The sequence below is a fragment of the Centruroides sculpturatus genome, unplaced genomic scaffold, assembly GCF_000671375.1.
Source record: "Centruroides sculpturatus isolate CEXI.00-Female unplaced genomic scaffold, Cexi_2.0 scaffold1028, whole genome shotgun sequence".
In the NCBI taxonomy this organism is placed as follows: domain Eukaryota; kingdom Metazoa; phylum Arthropoda; class Arachnida; order Scorpiones; family Buthidae; genus Centruroides; species Centruroides sculpturatus.
In genome coordinates this window covers 25,044-49,130 of record NW_019385171.1, presented here as the reverse complement: position 1 = coordinate 49,130, position 24,087 = coordinate 25,044, and the positions used below count along the sequence as shown (strand labels likewise).

Genomic DNA, 24,087 nt, shown 5'->3' with positions numbered 1-24,087 from the left:
TCTTAAACTTTTGCTGCCCTGTGATGAAAAAATATCATACAGAGAAGCCTGACATTACTATTAACATTTGTTAAAGTTATGCATGGAATGCTGTTAATTCACACAGTTCTAACTATCATTGTTAAAACACACTGTGCTGGATAATCTGCAGGGCTTAAAAGTCTTGTACAGTCTGATGGTAAGAGAGATGTAGTAACTGTTCATGTAGCTAAAATATTTTACCTGACTACAACCTGTTTATTGTTAATTGCACTTAAAATTTATCATGCAATTAAGTGTGTTATCAGTAAAAAAAAATAACTGACATTTTTTGTTGTGATTCCAGTTTTTACTTTTCTGAGCTGCACATGTTTACATTTTTAAACTGCTACACCACAAAATAAGGTGTGTGATAATGACAATGGGCTTTCCTACACTACATACATGCTATGCTGGGCAACAAAAAACTTCAGGCATCTGTCTTGTAAGGAAGCTATAGTCCCCATTCATATGACCAGAATTCTTGTACCTTTTACCACCCAATTAATTTTGTCAATCTAATTCTTTAACACCCTGTATATATTTAATACATTTATTAGATCTCTGAAATATTATACTTTGTATTATAAATTTTTTAAAGTTTTAGTTAATTCTTTAGCTAATAGGTATAATATCACATTTTTTTACTTCTGTGGGCACTAAATGGGCTTTCATCTTATGCCCACAATAGGATGATCAGATAGTGAGACAGCATCTGATATACTGGATTCAGATCACTCAAGAAAATTTGAGGATTCAATCCAGACACAAATGCATATATGTATACAGGTAGAGCATCGATTATCTGAATCAATTGGGGACTTGGGGTTGTTCGGAAAATTGATTTTTCGAATAACCGATTATGTACAAAAAAATATATTAATCTATCACATGTTGAAATTCGTTCAAATCCTGGCACATCCTTAAGTACCCTCTCGTGGTCGCGCCAGTGCTGCCAGCTAAAACATGCACATCAACAAAAATAATATTGGAGTAGCCCAAGACATAGCCAAAGATTGCAGCACCACAGCACTAGTGGAAATTTAAATATGATGACTGGAAAGCTTTTGGTTAATTGACATTTCGGTTGATCAACATTTGAATAATCAATGCTCTACTGTATATATATTCTTTATAAATATTTAGTGTGTACTTGTAGATCTTTATAATGATAAAACTATTGAATTTCAAACTTTTATATTATTATTTTAAATGTGCTACATTTATTTTAATTGAAAACTATTGAAAAATTAACAGTGAACTAAAAATTGCATTGTAGACCAATTCAAGTCCATACAATATTTAATAAAGAAAGAAATAAAAATGTTTAAAATATAAAGTCAAATATAATAAACCACCAAACCTCTTGTGCACACAACCTTGAATTAGCTTTAGTTTTTAAGATTTGCATAATTTGTAGTTTCACTTCATTTGTTGCACACACACTACACAATTAAAAATAGTTTATTATACTATTGTTTAACAATAACTTATTTTAAAAATTATATCTAACAATATGACAATAATTAATATAACTTTTAATTTAAAAACAATTAGAGACAGAAACAGTATACATTCATGCAATGTAAGAATGAATCTTAGATTGATGCTTACCGTCACTTTAATATTTCTACCTGTATGAATCAGCCTTAAGATAATGGTGTTTTGTCTCCTTTTCTTAAAATGATATTTTTTCATTTCTTTTTAAACAGATATTTTATCATTTTTTTAACAACCAATTCAACTACAAGGAAAAGTCAGTTATGTTATTCTTGTGTTCTTTATGGACTAAAGCGAATAAAGTAGTAATGCATCTTTAACAACAGTTAACAGTTTGGCTTAATGCAAACATTTTCTATTTGTTATTAGGCCAGTTCTAGATACAAAACAATATAAAAGAATTCCTTATATGGTTAAATTGTTCATTTTTTCTATTATTTATGTAAAATATTCGACTAAAACTTCTGCAAATATATAAAAATGTCAAATTTGCTTAGTCAATGTCATGAATTTTATATAGATGCTATTTTTAGTTTAGACTTAATGCTTTCTTTTGTTAATTCATTGTTATTTCTACAGAATCATAAATTATTATTTTTACAGAATCATAAATTATTATTTTATGTTGTTTGACTTGTAAACTATTTACACATCTGTAATAAGCTCAGAAGTAATAATATAAAAATTAATATATTATATATTTTATAATCTTCAAAAATATTCTTTCCAGCATCATAGACTGATGTAAAGAGTACATGTCATATAAATTCTATGTAATCTATACTAATATTATAAAAAGGTAAAGTTTGTAAGTTTGGATGTAGGAGGTAATCTCCGAAACTACTCATCCGATTTCAAAAATTCTTTCACCAATATTTAGAGTGGACCTTCAGCGTGGACATAGGCCGTATATTATTCCATTAAACATTAATATAAATTAAAAGATATCATCTAGGTAAGCATTATATTTTTGGTGTCAGCAGGTGGTGAGGGGCAAGACGCATATGTATACAAGATAGGTAACCACACGGCACAGTCACGTGGTCGGTGAGATACGCAGTGCACGTGTCCGAACGTGTGCTGAACATTTGCCTATTTGTTGTCGCTTAAAATAATGAATATCTTTTATCCCGTATGCATTCCTAAAACATTCATAAAAGATATCTAATTGATACTGTTATAGTCACAAACTGAATTCCACGCGGGTGAAACCGCGGGCACAGCTTGTTATCAATAAAGTTAAATTCATAAAAACAATGTTGTAAGCAAAATGAATAATAAAGTAGCCTAATTAATCTTAGAATATTTAATGAACACTTTTTGCCAAATTATTTTAGTTTGTAGAAATTAAATCAAAGTAAAAGGATTTTTCAAAAGAAAGTTATTTAAATTTTAAATTCTAAGCAATGCTCTGTGAATACAGCTGAATCTGTGAAATATTCTATAATAGTGATAAAAAAATAGAAATTAATACTGTTTCAGATTAAGCAAAGATAGAAAGACTTACAAAACATAGTAGTCTGCACATTCAGATATACTGCATTTTTTTTTTTTTTTGGTCTCCCAAATATAAAAACTCTTCGGTTAATAATGGATATATCAGTTACATCACACTATCTGATATATTGCTCGTATACTCGGTATGTCTCCTTCAAGCACGATATAACAAGAAGCTATTGTATTGATTTTTATAATTTAAAACTAAAAATATTTTAGGATTAAATTATGCTCCTGTGTAATTCGTTTAGTTCACAATATTCATAATTTTACTTTTATGAATTTAAGATTATTAATTACATCTTTTTCCAAAAGATTTATAAATTATGAATAAAAAATTAAGTATAGATTTAATTAGATTGCATTCCCTATTTTCTATAAAATTTTATTCCTAAAAATGACAATTAATATTTTATATCATTAAAAAAAAGAAAAACATTCAATAAATCTATCTAGATGTCATATCCAGTCTATCCAGATTTTTATTACATTAAATGATGATACATAATATTAAAAAAGTTATCAATCTTATTTTTTGTTACCTTTCACGTTGTAGCTGAGACTACCTGTCAACAAATATTTATCACTGTCTCTGATTATTTTTATTTCATTTCTATATAACAGTTAGTGGTAAGTGATTAAAAGGATAGCCTGCTAACATTTACAAGTTAGTAAAAACATATCTTAAACTCAATGTGTTTTTATAATATATTTCCCTCTCCAAATATCATATTTTTTCTCAGTTTATAGTAAGTTTATTAGAAAATTCATTAACCTTCCTTAAATTAAATCTTATTATACCAGTTTTTTATTCATTATGAAAAACACACACTATTACATTGGAATACCATTAAAAACTATAATAAAACTATTACGTACATAACAAATATATAATCATTTTTAAGATATAAACTACTAAAACACTGATAAGTTAATTATTTAAAAACCAGTTATCTGTAATATAACATATATCACATATTTAATTAACTAAGTTATTTACATTCATACCTATTTTTATGATCCACTACTGCTTCATAAATGCCATCTATGATGCACTCTTATAAGAAACACATAAATGCCATCTTGTTCTGCAAGAAATTTTGGACTGAATTATCACACTGTGGTTTAAATGCATCGGTCTGAACAAATGTATCGCAAGTTGCTAAGCAATAAAACTTTCATTATTAATAAAATGCATCAAGATTTGAAACATCATAAAAATATTTGATAAGAAAAAATTGATTAGAAAAGTACGTTATATTTTTTATTAGAAGACCCATCAATTCTTAAAACTTCAATTTCAGGAGTTTGAATTAGCTTACAAAGTTTTAGTGCTGAATAATAAAAATAGAAAAGTATAAATAAAAATAGTTCAAAGTTAACAAACTTTAAATTCCTATATTTAAAACAAGGCTTCTTTATGTGCAACAGACTATAAAAAAGTATAACTGAGTTTAGTTTATGTTTTAATATTAATTCGGAAAAAAATATTATATAAGTTATGATAATTTAAACATCGAAAAGATTAAGCTATGAAAAAAAGCATTTTATTTTTCATTAATAACAGATTACAAAATCATAATTTATCATTTATTTCTTAATTTTTTTCAATTATTTTCTTCTAAATTAATTTGTTTGATCATTTTGGCAAATTGCCATAGAGGGAAAAAGAGAGCGATATTTAATACTACTTAAACCTAAACTAGAGCAGAACAAAGTAAAAGATAGAAAATAAAAATTTTTAAATTTAAAAGATAATTGAATAAAGATAATGCATTCTTTATGAATATATAAATGCTCATAAAGAAAGCACTCTACCACAAATGAATACAGGTACTTCTTAATGATTTATTACAGTTAAATCATCGTGACAATTAGATTCAATAGAAGTAAATTACTAAAAAATTTATTACCTTGTTTAATAAATACATATTCAAAGCATATGCACTTTACTTTCTGTTTAAATATTTTTTCAAAATTTATTTGAATAATAAGAAACTCAATTAACACAGTTCTTCCTATTTCTAACAGAAGAAAATTTTTATGAAAATTTTAAAATAAAATGATAATCATATTATTATTATTCTATTCTTACACTCCATGAATTAAATTTGCATATCATACAGTACAGTAATATCATAAATGGGCATTTACGATATTACTATACTGTACTGTATCAATTCTAAAAATTTATTTGTTTTTATATGTAAGAACTATTGATGTATAGATATTGATCAGGTAGATATGACAAAGCACAGCAATATGAGAATCACTTGTTCTCTTATGAATAAGAAATAATATCAGAGAAGAGATAAACATGATAACTAAATTAATATGAATAATTGACAATAACAAAATAATTTTCATCTAGAATATATTAAAAATTGATAGAAAAGAAACAGATACAGACAAAAATAATTAGTGATGATATTATAACCAATAATCAGATTAATAAACATCGTTTATCATCAATTTCAAATATCCTCAATACAATTAATATTTATTCTTTATACAACAAAATTACAGGCGATGTCTTTTGACAATAATGGCCAACCCCTTATAACAAAACCCACTAAAATACAACAATCATGAAAGGTAATATACATGCAATAAAATACAAAATATTCAATGAAAATATAAAATTTTTTTTAAATGAAATTTATAACTAAATACATGTATAACTAAACTATAAAATGACTGTTAATAAAAAATATATGACATTAATTATGATAATTAAAACTACAAGATCAACAATACCTTCACTTTGTCTTTTACACATCATATGGAATTAGTAAATATATGAGCTAAGACACTGCCGGCCCGAGCAAACTCAGTGCACTAGGCAAATGGATTTGACGTCGCCCCAAGAGTATCTAATTTTTATTCAATATGCAGCATGCAATATCGCGATCGTGAGACTACAGCGCTACTTTCAAAATGGCGACTCATGGATCAACGCGTGAGAAAGGATTGTGATAAAAAAAAATTTATTTTTTCATTATTTATTGTAATTTATGCACGTACTTTCACCATGCCGCCCCCTGAATTCAAGCACCCTAGGCCATCACCTAGTTCACCTATATGAATGGGCCAGCCCTGAGCTAAGATAGTATCTGAATGAGTCAAAAATAAATGTTTGAAAGTGAACTGAAAAATTTTCAAAATGTCTCCATCTATTTTAATATCTACTAAATTGTAAAACACTATAAAACTGAAAAAATTACTTCATATCAGTGATGGAATGATACTAAAATTTCTGACAATTCTGATACGAATGCCAATTCCACTAAAAAGTCTTGATTCTGATTATTTTCAAAAGTATAGTTGGATATAATCTCAACTAACAATTCAATAGTGCTAGTTGCATAGTTACTTGCATGGTGGCTAGGTTGTTTTCATTCAAACGTGTCAAACAGATTGCATAAATGTACCAAATGATGCAAATTTTATTTTTGTTGCCATTTTTTACCCTGAAATGTTGTAAGTTGAATTATTACATTACAAATCAATGACACAAAACAGTATATTGAACAGACATATTGTAAAAACTTAACTTTTATTTAAAACTCAACAGCAATTACTTTATTGATTTCTTGTTTGGCATAATCAACTGGTGGATTAAAAAGTTTTCAATGAGATATATCAAAATATACATAAAGACATTAAATAAGCTAAGCATGTAAAAGCATTTCAATAGCAGTTTGGGGAAAATTGTAATCTACTTCTAACTGTTATTATTGCTGACAATATATTAATGGGGAATTTAATTTAGGCCAAATGTAATTCAAAATAGGGTCTGGCATTCCAAATTTTTCTATATGCTAAAAAAAACCTTTAAAAATGTCAAACCTGGCAATGCTGGTTACTGATTAGTTCTGATAGTCTGTGTTACTATTACTTATAATAACAATTTCAGATTTTAATGTGATATCCCACACACAATGTGTTTAATTTTGTGTAATGAATGTCTCAACTGGCAATGCTAAATAACTAATAGTATACTTGCTTACTGGAGAATAAAATCAATAAAAATAAAAACCATTCAACTATCCAGCAAAATTCTTTAATAATTTAAAAACGTTTTCAAACGCATTAAGCGTTCATCGTCAGTTATTTCTCTAATTCGAAATGTGAAATTCGAAAAATTACACAATGGAAATTCCAAATAACGTTTATGTAAAAAATTAAAAGGTAACATGTTACAAACGAAAGTGCTATATACAAATTTTCGTGTGCTTAATAAACAATAATAATAATAATAATAACAAATAAATAAATAAATAAAATATCCATCAACGATCATCATAAGCCTGATTGAGCCTTTTATATAGATCTATGCCAAATCGTCGCAAAAAGATTTCCAAGCGGACGAAAACCCATCGGCATCCCTATAGTTGATACACTGCGCGCTCTTCTGTGCCCTGTGGATTTCCAGCTTTTCGAGATATATTACTGTGTGTCTAGATGTGGTGGCTTTTATTATAGAGGCCTGGTCCCAGAAAACAGTAATGCCTTGTTGTTTAGCATAAGTGGCAAGGACCGTGCTGTCAATTGTTTTGTTCACTGAAAGCTTATGCTCATTGATTCTTTTTTTCAAATTCCTCAAAGTTGCGCCTATATATACTAAGTTAGAGTTGAACCTGCGGTCTCTTAGCGGTATCGAGTATATTCCTGTTAAGGAGTTGCATTCATAACCCCCCTTGTCATTCCTTAACATTCTGTATATAGTGGGATTACATCGATAAACTATCTGCAAGTTCTTACTTTTGGAAACGCTCTTGATAATCGGTTTAAGGAAGGCTATATAATCGAGGACCATTTTTTGTTTTTGGTGGTTTTGCTTTTGCCTCTTTGTAAGATTATTATCTTTCTTAATGAGAGCCTCTATTCTTCTTCTCCCGTAGCCATGCTGCATGGCAGTTCTTTGTATATATTGTAACTCCTTAACAGTATCGCAAACATTTGTGCAATGCGTGTGTGCTCTCCTTATCCAAGATCGAAATACCGCCATTTTAATATGCTCCGGATCCACCAAATTCTTAGGGATAATGATGGGTATAGATGTCGGTTTACGGTAAATATTGGTTCGGACTTCCCCTTTTATGCATGTTATAGTCAGATCCAAGAAATTAATGCTACTACTCCCTTGTTGCTCCAATTCCAAGGTTAAACCATACAGGTTTCTGTTTATCTGATCTATAAAATGCTTGATGTTGCGATTATCCTTCCACAAGATATGATGGTTGAATGGTTTTTATTTTTATTGATATATATGCTAAATAATATATGCTTATTCTTTACTTTTAGCAAACAAAATGAAACTTTAGTGTATAATAATACAATTTTAATTATTGCCTGAAATAAAAAAACTAATTTTGTTATTAAATATTAAAGAATTATTTTTAAAATCACAAATCATGATAAATTTCTCTTGATTCTGATTCCTGAAAATGCTCAATTCTTCTGATTCTTGGTACTAATTCTGATTGATCATCCCATCACTATTTTATCTAAATACCCAGCTAATATACCTCACCAATATTCTAAATAAGCAAATGTTTCCAAGTGATCATTGTCAAATTACAATTTACTAAGTTCAAATAATATAGTTTGCAGTTAAGGATGTTCATTAAAGATCTAGCATTAATAAACACTAGATCTTTAACAAAACCCCAGAAAAAAAATTGACATATGTCAAATCTGCAGCACAAGGTGGTCCTATTCAACTAATCCACCAATCTAAGTGTTTTTTGAGGAAATCTCAGACATCTGTATGGCAGCAGGATAATGCAACATCTTGCTGAAAGTATATGCATCCTTCTGTGTCATCACAATTTAGTGGTGGAACAAGAAACTTTCCAGATACATTGACGGTATGATGTATCTGGATATACAATATTAATATCCTTTTTCTTCATGAAAAAAAGGAACACTTTCTCTTTGTTAAGAGAACAGAACACATTCACTTTTGGACTGTCACAAACATGTTCCACAGAGGCTTACAGATTTTTGAAGTCCCAAATTTTGTAGTTGTGGGCTTTATCGCTAAGAGAAAATATTAAATTATCACTTAAAATAATATTGTCCAGAAATGTCTCACCTTCCTCAATCTTACACAACATTTTTGCACAAAATTCCTGACAAATCACATTATCTATATCAGTAATTTTTTAAAAGCATTGAAAATTTATATGTTTATAAGTGCAAATGTTTTTGTAAAACTCACCAAACTGATAATTGTGAAATGCCACTTTCACGAGATCTGTTGTATTGTTTTCCTAGGACTATGCACAAAGCTCACCTTCACTTATTCCATGACAATCAGAAACATGTATTTAATCAGAGGATTTGTCATGGCAAATAGAATAACTGGTCTCAAGCTCTTAACAAAATTTCAGTGCCAAGAGTAAATTTTAGATCTACCTAAAGGATCCCTATGATACCAATTGCAAAAAATCCATTTAATCATTGTTGCAGATTTTGTTTCCACAAATCAAAACACAGCATGGACACTCCACACCAGTGACAGAATCCAATACTACAGCACCGTTTAAGATGAACTTGATGTGTTTTGCTTTAAATTAATGCCTCAACCAATTCTATAAGAAGTTCTGATTAAAATTCTATATGTCTTCATAGTTGAAAAGTCCTTTTTGAATCACCCAATATTAATAAAGTTTAATTTTATTAACAATAAAGTAATAAAATTAAACTTTATTACTGTGTTTAAACTTATATTTACAAATCCAGGAGTTGTGAGAATGTGTGTATAATATACACACATTCTCAACTCATGGATTTGTAAATATTTATAAGTTTATGAGTTGATATTAATGATAATGTTTTTTATTTAATTAAATCCATAGAATTTCTTCAAATAGATTTCACTCTATATTGTTCAAATTAGGGATCAAAATATTTGCTTATTTTTATAATGTTAAACTTTATTACTGGATTAAATATTTTCAGAGCTGCTCTGCTCATCTTCAAATTCAAACACAAAAATTTGGAAGCTGATACTCAGATATGAAGATGGAGTAGATATTGTTTTAGAAATGCTTCCTTTCCATTTTTAACTTAAAAAAAAATTATTAATTATTTTGTTAAATTATTATTAAAACTACTTTTTATAATACAAATATCCAGTTTACAGGAAAAGTTAAACTGGTTATTTACAAGGTTAAATTATATAGAAGAAATATATTGCTATTTTGGCATCATTTAGATTTTACAAGGACTTTGTCTATTCTTAATATAAATTCAGCTAACTCTGAGCATAAATATATTTCTATTAAGCTTCTGTTAGAAAAATTAATTTTACTTACATTTAAATAATTGAATTTAGGCTAAAAAAATTAACTTTTCCTCGCTTATTCAGATTTTGAAAATCTTGTACTTTACAAAGACTTCAAATCCAAATAAGTAAATTATTAACTAAATCCTATTCTTAAAAATAAATCTGGAACTAATCATAAAGGTACTTGAAACAATTTACAAGTAGAGAGAAGTAACATTAATACTGACCTAAATTACAGCAAGAGAAGGAGGGTAGAGAATAAGGAAAGTCATTTAACAAAAAAAAAAATTATTTACTGCCTTACGGGGAAAATATAAGCTTATACAGCACTTTCAAATAGCATTTTAACACAGGAAATTTTATACAAAAAGTGCTTGTTTATACACTGTTATTAAAATTTATGAAAATCTAACACACAGTAACATGCAATAAACATTTTTCATCTTATTTTCAAAAGATTGTATAATTAAATTGATCTAAAATAATAATAATCAATACATGATTATTATACATTAACATAAAATTCACAAGTGCAGTATTGATGTTTTGACACAACCAAGTATTCTCATAATAATATACAGTATATGAAAGCATAATTCTGGTTGATTAGCATTTGTTTGGTAATACAGTAATCTCTTAATATTCTTAAAAATAAAATATAGCTTTCTTCCAGAAGTTTAAGTTTTAAAAAGCTTTATAATAAATTATAGAGAAGTGTGAAAATTGCACTTATTTTCTTAAATTTGATATTGTTATTAATTGTGAATGTTTTATTTATTTTTCCTGTTTTTGTACAAATTTATTCTGAAGATGGAGTGATACTCGTTAACTTCACAATGTGGCTCAAAAACAAACTGAAGACTTCTAGAAGACAACTATCATTATATATTTCCACAATTCAAAATTAAACTCCAATCAATGTGTAAATGAACCAAATATTTACTTTATTGGATTTTCTACTAACTAAATACACGTACACTTTTCAATCCTGGTGTTTTTTTAATTTTATAACTTATATTCAGGAACAAATGTATCAAGTTATAATACAGATAAATTTAAACTTTTATATAAATTATTTGAAGGATAAATTATGAATAAAATTATTAATAACCTTCAGTCAATTAGTAACTAATCAATAAACAGTTATCGATGTAAACGTTTTGAAAAGTAGAAAGACAATATGAAGATGAATTTAATAAATTATCATCAGAATAACTTCATATTTTTGCTGTGTCATAATATATAATAATAAGCATTTCTTCAATATATTCAAATATAAATAAAATAAGAAAACACACATATATTATTTTGAATATTCATTATATCTAAATAACACTTGATATTCAATGCCACATTAAGGAAAAACATACCAAAATTTATAAATTTATGTTTTTACGATTGTTCTTGAAAACAATAGCACATTTCTAGCAATTGCAATCAATCAAAAAAAGTAAATTATTATTATTATAGTTGTAAAAAAAATGCTCATTCTGAAGTTTATGTTTCTATTATATAATTTTTATGATTGTGCTTTCATATACATTACAATAATACTTCGAAAAAGAATATATTATATTAAACATGATATATCACTATAAATCCCTTAAAACTTTTTCTGAATTATAAATATATTGTTTTATTGAAAGTTAGACATAAAAACTTTCAGGTCATGGTTTAATTGATACACTGAATGTTACTAAATAGTAGTTAATAAAAAGTCAACTCAATGTTAAATGGTAGAAACTTTTAACGAAAAAAAGAAAAATACAAGGTAAAACTTTCACAATTTCGTTAACTGGGGAAGCTTAGCTAGTAAAACCAAAGACCAAAAGTGCTTTTTCATATGGTATTTTTGTATTAAAAATCACCATTGTTTAATGTGGAAGATAAAGTTGACTTTTTTTTTATTAACTACGGATTATTAATATTTGGCAAATTATTATACTAATTTTTTATTGTTTTACATTTGATAAGGTCAGAAAAATAATTAAATTTATTTTTTTAAAAGCCAATTTATATAATTCTATAATAATATATAATCATTGATTTAAAATAATTCTTTTAAAATTTATGTACTCACATACGATGCCAAATATAGTATGAGAAAAAAAAAATGTTATATATTCTTTCTTCGCTTGAGGATGACATTTTTGAAATGTTGAAAATACTTGCGTGTATTTAATTCAAGTAAATAAATTGAATGCCAAAAGACAGTACAATTTCTTCCTTGTATTCTTTTAAAAATATTGCATAAAAGTGAAAAAAATCTGATTGAATTATTAAATTTTTATAGCTTCTAACAATTGAACTATAAATCTCTGAAAGTAGATTTTGGGCTAAAATATTTGGGATTGTTTTATACAATACTTATAATATTTTTTAATTTAAACAATTAAGTAAAGAAAACTACATTTATTATTTAACATAGAAATTCTTATAATCTAATTAGACTTAAAAAAAAATTTGATAGTCACATTTCTAATTTGGTTCTAGATAAGATATCTTTACACTGCAAGTGGAAAGCATTCTTACTTAATCCTACTAAATCTTTTTACATTAAACCATGTATTTATAAAAAATTATACAGTAAAAAAAAGTTAAATTCATTTAACATAATCTATTCCTATCTCTAATTTGAAAGTCTTTCATTTCAATATTACTTTCTACCTCCAGTTTTGCTATCCAAATTGCTATAGGAATAAAAATACATGAATAATTTTTGAAAATAACTATGCATAGCATTCTTTCATTTGTTTATTGATCAATATCTATTATTTCTGACTTAATCTGCCTTTTGACTCTGTCCCAAAAAACTGGTACACAGATCAGAGTACACAGTGTGATCTTGATAAATCTTTAAACTGGTTATTTCACTAGATATTCACGAATAAACAATATATATAAAGTAACAATTCATTTAATATATAAAGAAGTGTTTTTTTTATTACCTTTAGTTACCATTTATAAGGCTACAATTTCTTAAAGTAAATGATATAAAATTTAAATAAACATTTGCTATGTTATGCATCCATAAAATTCCAAAACAATTTATATAAAAGAACAAATATTATAAATGCAATATAAAAAGTAATGTATTATTTATTCATATATTAAGTGAATTGCTAGGCTATGTAGGTTACTTGTTCATGCTTATTTAGTATTTTACTAAACCATATTTTGTTTAATCACATGTTAAAATCCACATTTTTATATTATTTTGTTCAAAGCTGTTAATTGATTTAATTTTTGTTTTTATTACAAAAATCCTATTGTTTCCAAATATCAACTGCTGAATTTTTATGCTGTAATTAAGCTAATGATTATCAAATAAAACTATACAAGTAGACAGTTAGGCTACTATCCTGTGTTAATTTTAATTTCTAATTATTAATTTTAAATTAAATGGAAGACACGATTCACCTAGATTTGACGTTTGGCTATTAATAAAGCAGGCTTGGTTATTGTTTATGTTCATTTTATTTCGTTCATAAATATCTGAAAATTCACTTAGAAAATTGAAAGCATCTATCTATAAATTACTGTCATCATTCTACCATAAATTATACACAATGTCAGATTCTCTAATAAACTTTGAACAAAATATAAATAACAACTATCATTTTATCATTGGTAATATTGAAAAGTAGACATTTTAAAATGTACTAAATTTGATTAAATAACCTTCATAAATGATGAAAAGACAATTACAGAATAACAGAATAATTGAGAATTTATGAAGAGTCACTATTAAAAATGAGTTAAAATAGACTCATTATAGAAATATTAAAAACAGTAAAAGAAAGAATAATAAATAGGATATAAAAGTAAAACGAATCTCACTATTTTGTCTTCTAAACAGAAAATATCTTAACTTTTTTATTATATCATGTAACTATAAACAATTAGTACTTATGATTATAAAATAATCAATACGTACTAATAGTTTACAGTTTTCTTAGATTATCTAGGTTAGAATACATAAAATTTGCTTGGCAATGTCATCCTATTTTTTGCTTACTTATTATTTTTAAATTTTAACAGAACAAAAATATTCTAAAAGTTTTGGATTTTCCGCTATTGTTTTGCCTTTATTTTCTTTTTATCTACTGTCTATCTAATAACAGAAGCACCCAAAATGTTTGAAATATATGTAGTAAAATGACATTGTTAAAGCACTAAAAAGTTAATTACAAGTTTTGATTTTGTCAAAAGATTTATTAAATTCAAAGTTTAAATTCTATTCTAGGTCACCTACAAAATTTTACATCATCATCATAAATTACTATGGAATAAACTGTTGAAAAACAAGGTTGTATTATAAACAGCCAAATAACATCTTGAAGATAGTTTAGTATCTACATAGTAATTTTAAATACAAATCTGTAGATTGAAAGAATAAGAGACCAATGTCAAAGACATATTCCCACAACACTAGCCACATATTCTTCCAAGCTTAATTAAGAAATAATCAGAACAGGTCCAACTTAGTTAAATTTCAAGCAGACGTGAATATATACTTGAGTGTCTTCTGGTGAAGAAACAAAACAAGTCAAACAAAATTATAATAATATGTCTACTTTTCAATTATATTCATATTTATTATTTTCAGCATTTAAACACCCTCTATTATTTCTACTTCTTCCTCATTTTTTTAGTATTAGCACTATTATGCATTTAATAAATGATGATGTAAAAATATGTTTAGGCCATAACATGCAATGGCAACTAAAAAAGGGCTGTGATTCACTTTAAGGCAACATTTGCTTTCTGGTAGAAGTCTGGAACCTAACCTATCATATTAGTACAGTATGCCTGCACTATATAAATATACTGGGAATATTAGGGCTAGGCTGGTTGCTATTGATATATTCTCACTTCATTCTACTTGTCTATGTTCCTGATCACATACAATGCTGTTTGTATTTGCAAATCTGTATGGTAAGCAAATACAGTCTGTACAATTGCCTGTGAGCAATGGTAATGCCACAGTAAAATAATAAAAACAAATTTAACTGTGCCATTATAAAGAACAACCATAACTTTCCAGAACTAGTATATATTAATTTAAACACCTACATCAGCATACCTCAAATTACTAATGTTTTCATCTGTATATAACAGACATCTTCAGGTATACGAGGTCTGTTCAAAAAGTATCGGACCTTTTTTTTTTCCGCGTAAACCAATGATGCGCGAGAGGCCTCCTTTGATGGAGTTGTGGAGGGGACAGTCATGCACAGCCCTGAATTTTTTCCCGCCAGCAGGAAGCGTCAGTCGTTGGCAATCGGCCTATGAGTGAGGTCATGTAGTGCGCTCTCGTCGGATTCCACTAAGCTGGAGAATGACTGAACAACGTGAGCAGCGATATTACATCAAATTTTGCCAAAAACCTTGGCGATACCCGAGCGTAAACCATTCGCAAGATTCGGCAGGCTTTCGGGGACGATCCTCGAGGCCAAAAAAACTCGCGGCAGGTCCACAGCAATATCAAAGGTCATGTTGACGGTTTTTTCGACTCTCGTGGGGTGGTGTGTCGTGAGTACGCACCACAAGGCCAAACCATCACAAAGGAGTACTACCAGGTGGTCCTTCGTCGTCTTTCCGATGCTGTGCGACGCAAATGACCGGATCTGTGGTCGATCAAAACTTGGCAGCTCCATCGTGACAATACATCCGCCCATTCTGCGCATCTGATTCGGGCTTTCGTCGCCAAACACAATACTCCTGTGGTTCGTCACGCTCCGTACTCTCCCCACATGGCTCCGTTTGACCTTTGGCTATTTCCCAAGCTGAAAATGCCGCTAAAAGGAACCCGAATTTAGTCGAGAGAAGACATCGTGCGGAATGCGACGGACCGGCTGATGGCCATTCCAAAAGATGCGTTCTAGCAGTGTTTCCAGCAATGGCAGGAATGCTGGGAGAAGTGTATATATTACCAAGGAGACTACTTTGAAGGGGATTAGTGTTTTGTACCTCAAAATCAATAAATGTACTTTTGCCGACCAAAGGTCCGATACTTTTTGAACAGACCTTGTATATAACACAGAACAAAATGGACAAATTAAAATTGAACAAGGTTTTTTTTATTTGTTTCATTTTAATTTGTCCATTTTGTTCTGTGTTATATATACCTGAAGATGTCTGTTATATACAGATGAAAACATTAGTAAAAATTAGTAATTTGAGGTATGCTGATATAGGTGTCTTGTATGTTTAAAAGGACAACTATATTTTGATGTAAGGTCTGCTAATCCTTAAATGTCTTAAACATCCTTACTGACTGATTTAAATGTACTATACTGTCCATTGCTACATTGCTACCTTGTGCCAGCCATGAATAAAAATCATATTTAAATTAGTAGTGTCTTGCCCCTGTACTCTTCTGTTTAGCAATAGAGTCATACCAGTCATCTATCTAACTCCTTTCAGGCAAAAATTTTTTTAATTGAAATAGCGTAACTTCCAGTTTGAACTGGACGTTCATATATAGTTAATTGGGGCCTCTTATCCCAATCTTTCCATATCTGGTCTCGGCTTTCAACTATCTAACTCATTTTCAAGATTAAGGAAAGACAAACAGAAAACAGTGAAAATTCATAGCTCTATAATTTTTTCAAATTGCAGCCCAATTAAATATATTACTTTCATTATCTGAAAAATGATAGAGTTTAACTTCAGAAGTCAAAATTTATTAAAAATATATTTTTGGAGCTATTTGGTTCCAGCTACAGATGAAATAAAATCAGCTAAAAGTAAAATATGACTCTTCATTATCTTGATATGTTAAAATGAGAAAATACAAAATATCTAAGAATTAACTGATTATAAAAACTATTACAAATTCATAAAATCAGATTGAGAGATATGGTTTTCAGTAATGTTCCACAAAAATTAAACAGCTTTTCTCCACATTCCAAAACAGAGGGTGTTATTGTTGCTGCAGGTAGAACTTTTGAATGAAATATTTTCCTAATAGAGAGAGAGTGAGATGTATTACTCAATCTTGATTCTACTAGAGAAACTAGAAAAATTCCAGATTCTTAAAAGTAATTAGGGATGAAAGCATCTAATACTATATTTACAATAGGAACATTATAAAGTTATTTTAAAATAATTGAGTTTAACTAATATGATGTTCACAATAACCATGATGAACTTAGGTAAATTATTTCCTGTCATACAACACAATGATCACATTTGTTATTGAATCAAACAATAAACATTAATTGAAATACAAAATAAGCTTAATGCATTAATCTACAATGTGACTTACATGTATTGAAATTATAATTCTGATCAGAATGACATTCAATTTCCAGATAGCAAAATTATATTTTCAAAACGACAGAAAATTAATGACAGCTCATCTGGCACTGTTTGAGATCTGTCCAGTGAGAAAGTTCACAAAGTAAACTTTTATACATACAGTATCTTACATAGTAAATTTTACAATGTTCTATAAGTTTTCTTTACGGTACAAGTAAGAATTAACAGTGAAAAATACAACTTTAAAACGCTGTGTGTTTTCACTATAGAATTTTTCAAGCAACAAATTTTTCAGTGTCATATTTTGTGCTATAAAATTTTACAAGCAATAAACTGCTAGTTTTGAAATACAGCCATAGGAGAAAATTGTATTCAATGATTTTTTTTACACTTCCTTAATTCTGTTTGAATAATAAAATGACTATATAAAAAAGTAAACTATGAGAATAATATTAAATATTTTAAAGCCTACACCAGTTTCAAAAGGTATAATTTCATTTGACTTGTAATGCTCAAAACATTCTATTCTGCTTTGACTATTTCAGCTACATAAAACTTTTTCTTAAAGCTGAGTCAACAAATTTGAAAATATTTAAGAATAAAATTTGATTTTCTAATTAACTGTCTAGTAATTCTGTCATTTATTGAAAATACTGTAAAATATTAGAGTGGAATAAATATATTCATATGTTAATAATTTTCATGAACCTTTACACTCAAGATCTGTAGATTGTTTTTATCTTGTATGATATGAATCTATGTTACTTTTAATCATTAGATTGTATTAATTGTTTATCATCTGTAAATAGATTAAAAACTGAAATCTAACATAACAGAGAACTTAATTTTCCAGTCTTTCAAGTGTTCAAACAAAATGAATGTAAGACTTTCTTCAAAATTATTAAAACCAATGAAAATATATTACACAAAATTACAAGCTAAATTACATTCAGCTTATAGATATTTAGATAAAAGAATATCAAGCTTTGGTTATTGGAATATACATTATGTATATATGTTAAAAATGTTGTAGAAAAATCAAATTTATTTGGTTAATATATATATATTCCTATATGATATGTATAAATAATAAAGATGTAGCTAATATAAATATGTTCTTATGTAATTTATAATGCATAACTTTGATTTCAATAACATTAAGAGTTATCCATTATAAATTATACTAGAAATATCACTATATTAAGAGTAGATTAACAAGCAAGACAATTTTGAATTGCAGAGAATATAAAATTCAACAAAATAAAAACAAATATTCAAATTAGAACTAATATTAGATAATTTTCCTTACTTTGCAGTTAACAATAATAACTTCTTTATTTAATTACTTACTTAAATCTGCTAAATTTATTTCATAATTACAAAATGTGTTTTTACATTCAAATTAATATTAAGTGTGTATTATATTAATAAATCTATATTTACAATAATTTATTTTCAGTGAGAAAAATCATTGAAAATATTTTCAATACATGAAAAATCTACTTAAGATATAGGATATTAAAAGCAATGTTTAAGTGCAGTAGCTATAAAATGCTAAGGTTTTATGACATAATTACATTTGTTAATAAAAAAATAAAAATGTAAGTAAAATATGTCATTTCATTAGATCATACAGGCATAAACCAGTAACAAAGATAAACAGTGAATAAAAATTAATAAGAAAATCATATTAACAGAAATAAAATAAATAAAAGAAAAACTAATAATAATTCTATCATAATATAATATAGAAGAAATGACTTTAGAAATTTTTACAATAATTTATATCTAGTATGAGAAATTTCAGAAAACAGAATTTTCAAAATAATTATAGAATCCAGAAGATATGCAAGTTTAAATGTAGAATTGCACAGTATATTATATTTTAAATATCATTATGTAAGATAATTACTGATATTGTTATGCTACAACAGTTTATGGTATAAGAAAAGAAGCTATAACTAGAATTTTTAAATTCTAATTATGTGATTCTGAAAATTACCAGTATTTTAATCATTTTTGAAGTTTTATAATAGAATCAGTAAAGTGTGTCAAATGTTTAGTTATAACTGATAAATTAATCTATTTACGAAAGTAATCAAATAATCCAGAGTTTTATCATGTTTATTACATGTTATTTTTTTTATGCATGGATGTTTTCTAATCAACTTACATCTCTCATTTTCAATTATATTTTCCTATTTTGAATCTAAATTTTCTGGACTTCCTTTGTAAAAACTTATTTGACATCAATAAAATTTTTAAATTTTATCCTGTGAGATAAGTTTGCATTGAATGAAAAAACTAAAATTATAATAAAATATCAAAAGAGTATTATAGTGAATACAATATAGTGTCAGACACAAATGTTTTTTCAATAATTTCGCAAAATATGGTTTTACGTTATGTTGCGGAACAATGCCTTTTTTCTTGCTAATGCTGTAATTCTATTATTACTTGATTTAATCGATCAAGTTATTGACATTAGAAATCATTTATCGCTGAACTAGAATGAAAAATCTGTAGGATATCCAGCAATTTGAGCACTATACTCTCCAGACAGATTTGTTTTTGGCATTGACTTTGGTGTTTCATTAGTGAATTAGGTTAAGTGTCAATTTTAATTTTTGATCATCATATATCACTTTTCCATCTGCTACAAGAAAAAAAATTTTTGTTTTTTCCTCCTCTGCACAGCAAAAAGAGCAGTTTAGGTCATTATGTCTTTTTTCTATTGTAATATTATCTATTGTTTGATGCACATCTAATTCTTTCAAAACAAATCAAATCCAAAGAATTTTGTCTTTGTAATCTCAGATCACCAAGCTCAAAATTACTATTACAAAACTTTGTAGTGATAATTTTAATCAGCTCTAGTTTTCCTAATATCTAGAACAGAGGTAGGGAACTTTTTTAATCAGAAGGCCATATCCTATTTCAAAAGGAATTTTAAGGCCACCTGATGTACTGCACATTGAATAAGTATACACATTTAGTATACATGCCCAATAGTAGATCTATATATAAATTGTATTTTGATAGATGTCTTTTCTTTACTGAAAAAAGAATGGAAAACATTTTCATAACTAACAAGTTAATTTTGCTATCATGAATTTTATAATTTTATATTTTAACAGGCTGCACTAAAAGCCAAGAAAAGCCACAGGTTCATCACCTCTGATCTAGAGCATCATTTTTTTTATGAAAGACAATGGTCATACACAAAGTGTTTAGCCTGAGAAAGCAGGGGAAGAGGGAAAGGGAAGGAGGAGGGTGAAGCGATAGAAAGAGAAGGGAAGGATTCCTCTGAGTAGTGTACAGTACTCTCTCTATGATCTAGACTTCTAGAGCATTTCAGTAAACATCTTTGATGATGTAGAAGACATGGTTGCTGTATCTTCAAATTCTGTGTGTAGCGTCTTTGCAATCCAAACAATAATTTTGGTAGATGATCAAACAGCAATTAGTTAGAAAAATATTTTAAATAAACTGTAATGTTTTTCTAACTAATTGCTGTTTGATCGTCTACCAAAATTATTGCTTGGATTGCAAAGACGCTACACACAAAATATTTGATGATGTTGCTTGCAATCATTGTATGTGCTACTCAGTTTTCTTAACATCTAATAAAATTGCTTAATTTTATAGAGATTATCCTAGACATTTTTGATTGTTCATTAGGAGAACAACAAAACAGAATTTTTATACCAATAAGAGATTATCTTGTACAAATCTAGTATTTTTCTTGATGGATATCAAATATATACAAAATACATCGATAACTGTTCATTATTTACTCGATAAAGATTGTCTTGTATCTATGTAATATCCATCAAGTCAAATATCAAATACATGCAAGATAATTTCTTTCTCATCAGCATAAAAATTTCATTATCCTGCATGGATTTTGTCGTTGACTTTTAAATGTCAAATGCATATCGATATTTGAAAGAAAAAAACTTGATCACTTTATCAAAAAGGCATCAAGCATTTTAATCTTTCAAGCATCGATATCTCAGTTTAAAAAATATTGTTCCAAATAAAATATAATTTTTAATGTACTATTTAAAATGATTTTTCCACCATTCACTTCATAACCGAAAAGAAAGGAAGGAATTACTTTTCACAAAGTGTCTTATTTGCTACAGACATAAACAACTGTAACCAGATTTTTTAAAGCCAAATATAAGCAGGATTATTTCTGGACTAAAATTAAGCTTCTTAATGTAGAAGGTATGGTTGCTGTATGTTCAAATTCTGTGTGTAGCATCCTTGTAATCCAGAGAAAAGGTTCTTGGTAGACGACCAAACAGCAATTGGTTCGAAAAAATTACAGTTAAATAAATTTTTATAAAATAAACTGTAATTTTTTGTAACCAACTGCTGTTTGGTCATCTACCAAGAACCTTTTCTCTGGATTACAAAGATGCTATGCACAAAATTTAAAATTAAGCTATTTATTAATTAATCAAATCGATTAATTAATAATAACCCAGAATATGGACATTCGGCTTAATCGGCACATTTCCTTATCAAAATGAATAGATTAAGCCACTCTTCGTGCTCACAATTTACGACAAAAACATTCATCGAGAGAATTTACACGATTTCCTCCGATTCAAATCCTTAAAAACAAAATCGACATATATATAGAAATGAATCTTTTTCCACTTCCCGTATAGAGTAACAAAACAGGATGAATTATAGTGATTTAAAAAGAAATCTATTGATACTTATCAACCTATTTTTCCTTTTAAGTACAGTACAGTACATACTTTTCGTAATAGAAAACACATTAACTAAGTTGATCAAGGAAACATATTTGGTGCCACGTTAAACAGATTACAACACAATCCTTGATTGCAGACGTATCATTTTGCTATAGTTATAGTACGGTAAGACCTGTATAAAACGGAAACCTGCCTAAACAGGAACCTGCCAAATATTCGATTCCTATTTAAACAGGTTTTAATTATACAATTAACGTGTATTTAACTAAATATAAGTCTCTATGCATCATTTATTTTCTATTAAAGTGTTAAAAGTAATCGAAAATGATCTGAATTCCTCACCTGATGTCAAGGTCAAGTTGTTTCTTTTCTTCAAGTTCTCCCTTTTTATTATATTTTTTTTTTTTTTTTTCTTTCTATTGCGACAACACGCAAATTGTTTATTCGTTTTTCTGTTTAAATTAGTTATTTCTTTCTCGAGTATTTTAATCGAACGTAAGTGATATTATACGAGCTATCATAAGTTGTTAAGTTTACAAGCGGCAAAGAGAAACCCCTGCACTAGCCAAAGTATACACTAGCGTTGACGAAAGGCGACAACAGCGCTAAAACGGCAAAATATTGAAATGTACGTGTCTTCGTTACGACGTTACGGACACATAAACTATACCTCTACGATTACGGATGAATTGCGTTTTTAGAAATTTTACTATTTAAAATTTTATTTCATATATAATATTTGATTTTAAAATATCACGCGTAATAATAATCTAATAATTGTTGTAAAAGTTTACGGTAATTAATGGCGTGTTTTTTTTTAAATATAGAATCAATTGTTTTCGGTAGAAATATTTGTAAAATTGGTATAATTATTTTATTAATATTATATATAGAAAAATATGAATTATTCGGTGAAAAACGTCATGATACGTAACTTAACAACATTATCAGTGATTTATTTATGTTAGAAATTCCACTCTTAATATTGAATGATTTATATTGCGTTATACAAGCGGCCGGATGACCGAGCGGTCAATGTGGCAGCCTACCGCTCTGGGGGATCCGGAATTGAATCCGAAAATTCCCTAGAAACTTTTCGGGGTGGTCCGTCCGGATATGTCGGGCCCCGTCCCTCACCACCAGCCGCCCTATTGTGGGCCTGGCTGAATCCATAATGGGCTTGATAAAAAGAGGTCCTCTTAATGCCCGCAGGGCAAAAAGAATTTAAAAACAAAAAAACATAATGTGAAAAAAACAAACTTGAAAAAGTAACAAACGAAAAAGCTTACAATCTTGAGAGCATTTCTCCCTTTCCATGGCGGAGCCTACCAGTGGCCAAGAAATCTTTGTTCCCTAAACACTAGGAGTTCGGTCGTGGGTTTGCGTCTCGCTCGGACGGGCTGGCCACATAGAGTTTTCCGAGATTTCTCGACGTCTGTAACGCCTAAATAGAAGCCAGTTTCCTTTAATTAAAAGGCATCCCTCCCTGGGCAGATCGCCCACGTGTTGTGTTGCCATAACTAAACAACCAACCAACCAACCATGGTGACGATGTGAGGAGGAGGAGGAGGAGGAGGAGGAGGATGAGATAGCCAGATGGCCGAAGCATCTTACGTGTTACTCCACTACTCGGAGGATCCAGGAATGAATCGGGACGAGTCGAAAACCAAGGTATTTTTTTTATGAACCGTTCAGAATATTTGGAGCACTGCCCTTCGCCACACTGCTGTCGCCATTATGGGTCTGATGGAGATACCAATCTTTTTAGTGTTCACAGGA

At 28.3% G+C, this 24,087-nt stretch overlaps 1 protein-coding gene across 8 annotated transcripts in view; it reads right to left on the bottom strand.

Moving 5' to 3' along the window:
• LOC111635713 (leucine-rich repeat neuronal protein 1-like) overlaps positions 1–22,973 on the bottom strand; it is a 32,911-nt gene extending 9,938 nt beyond the window's left edge. For 4 of the 8 annotated variants that reach the window (XM_023380761.1, XM_023380760.1, XM_023380759.1 and 1 more), the window contains exons 1-2: positions 22,651–22,973; positions 4,024–4,103 (exon numbers count right to left, since the gene is read on the bottom strand). The gene's annotated coding sequence lies outside the window, so the exon portion shown is untranslated. Of the gene's footprint in view, positions 1–1,381; positions 1,464–1,632; positions 2,923–3,025; positions 3,939–4,023; positions 4,104–22,650 lie in introns of those variants that run through there. The other 4 variants (XM_023380762.1, XM_023380766.1, XM_023380764.1 and 1 more) reach the window with 3 other exon arrangements.
• Positions 22,974–24,087: the final 1,114 nt, after the last annotated feature.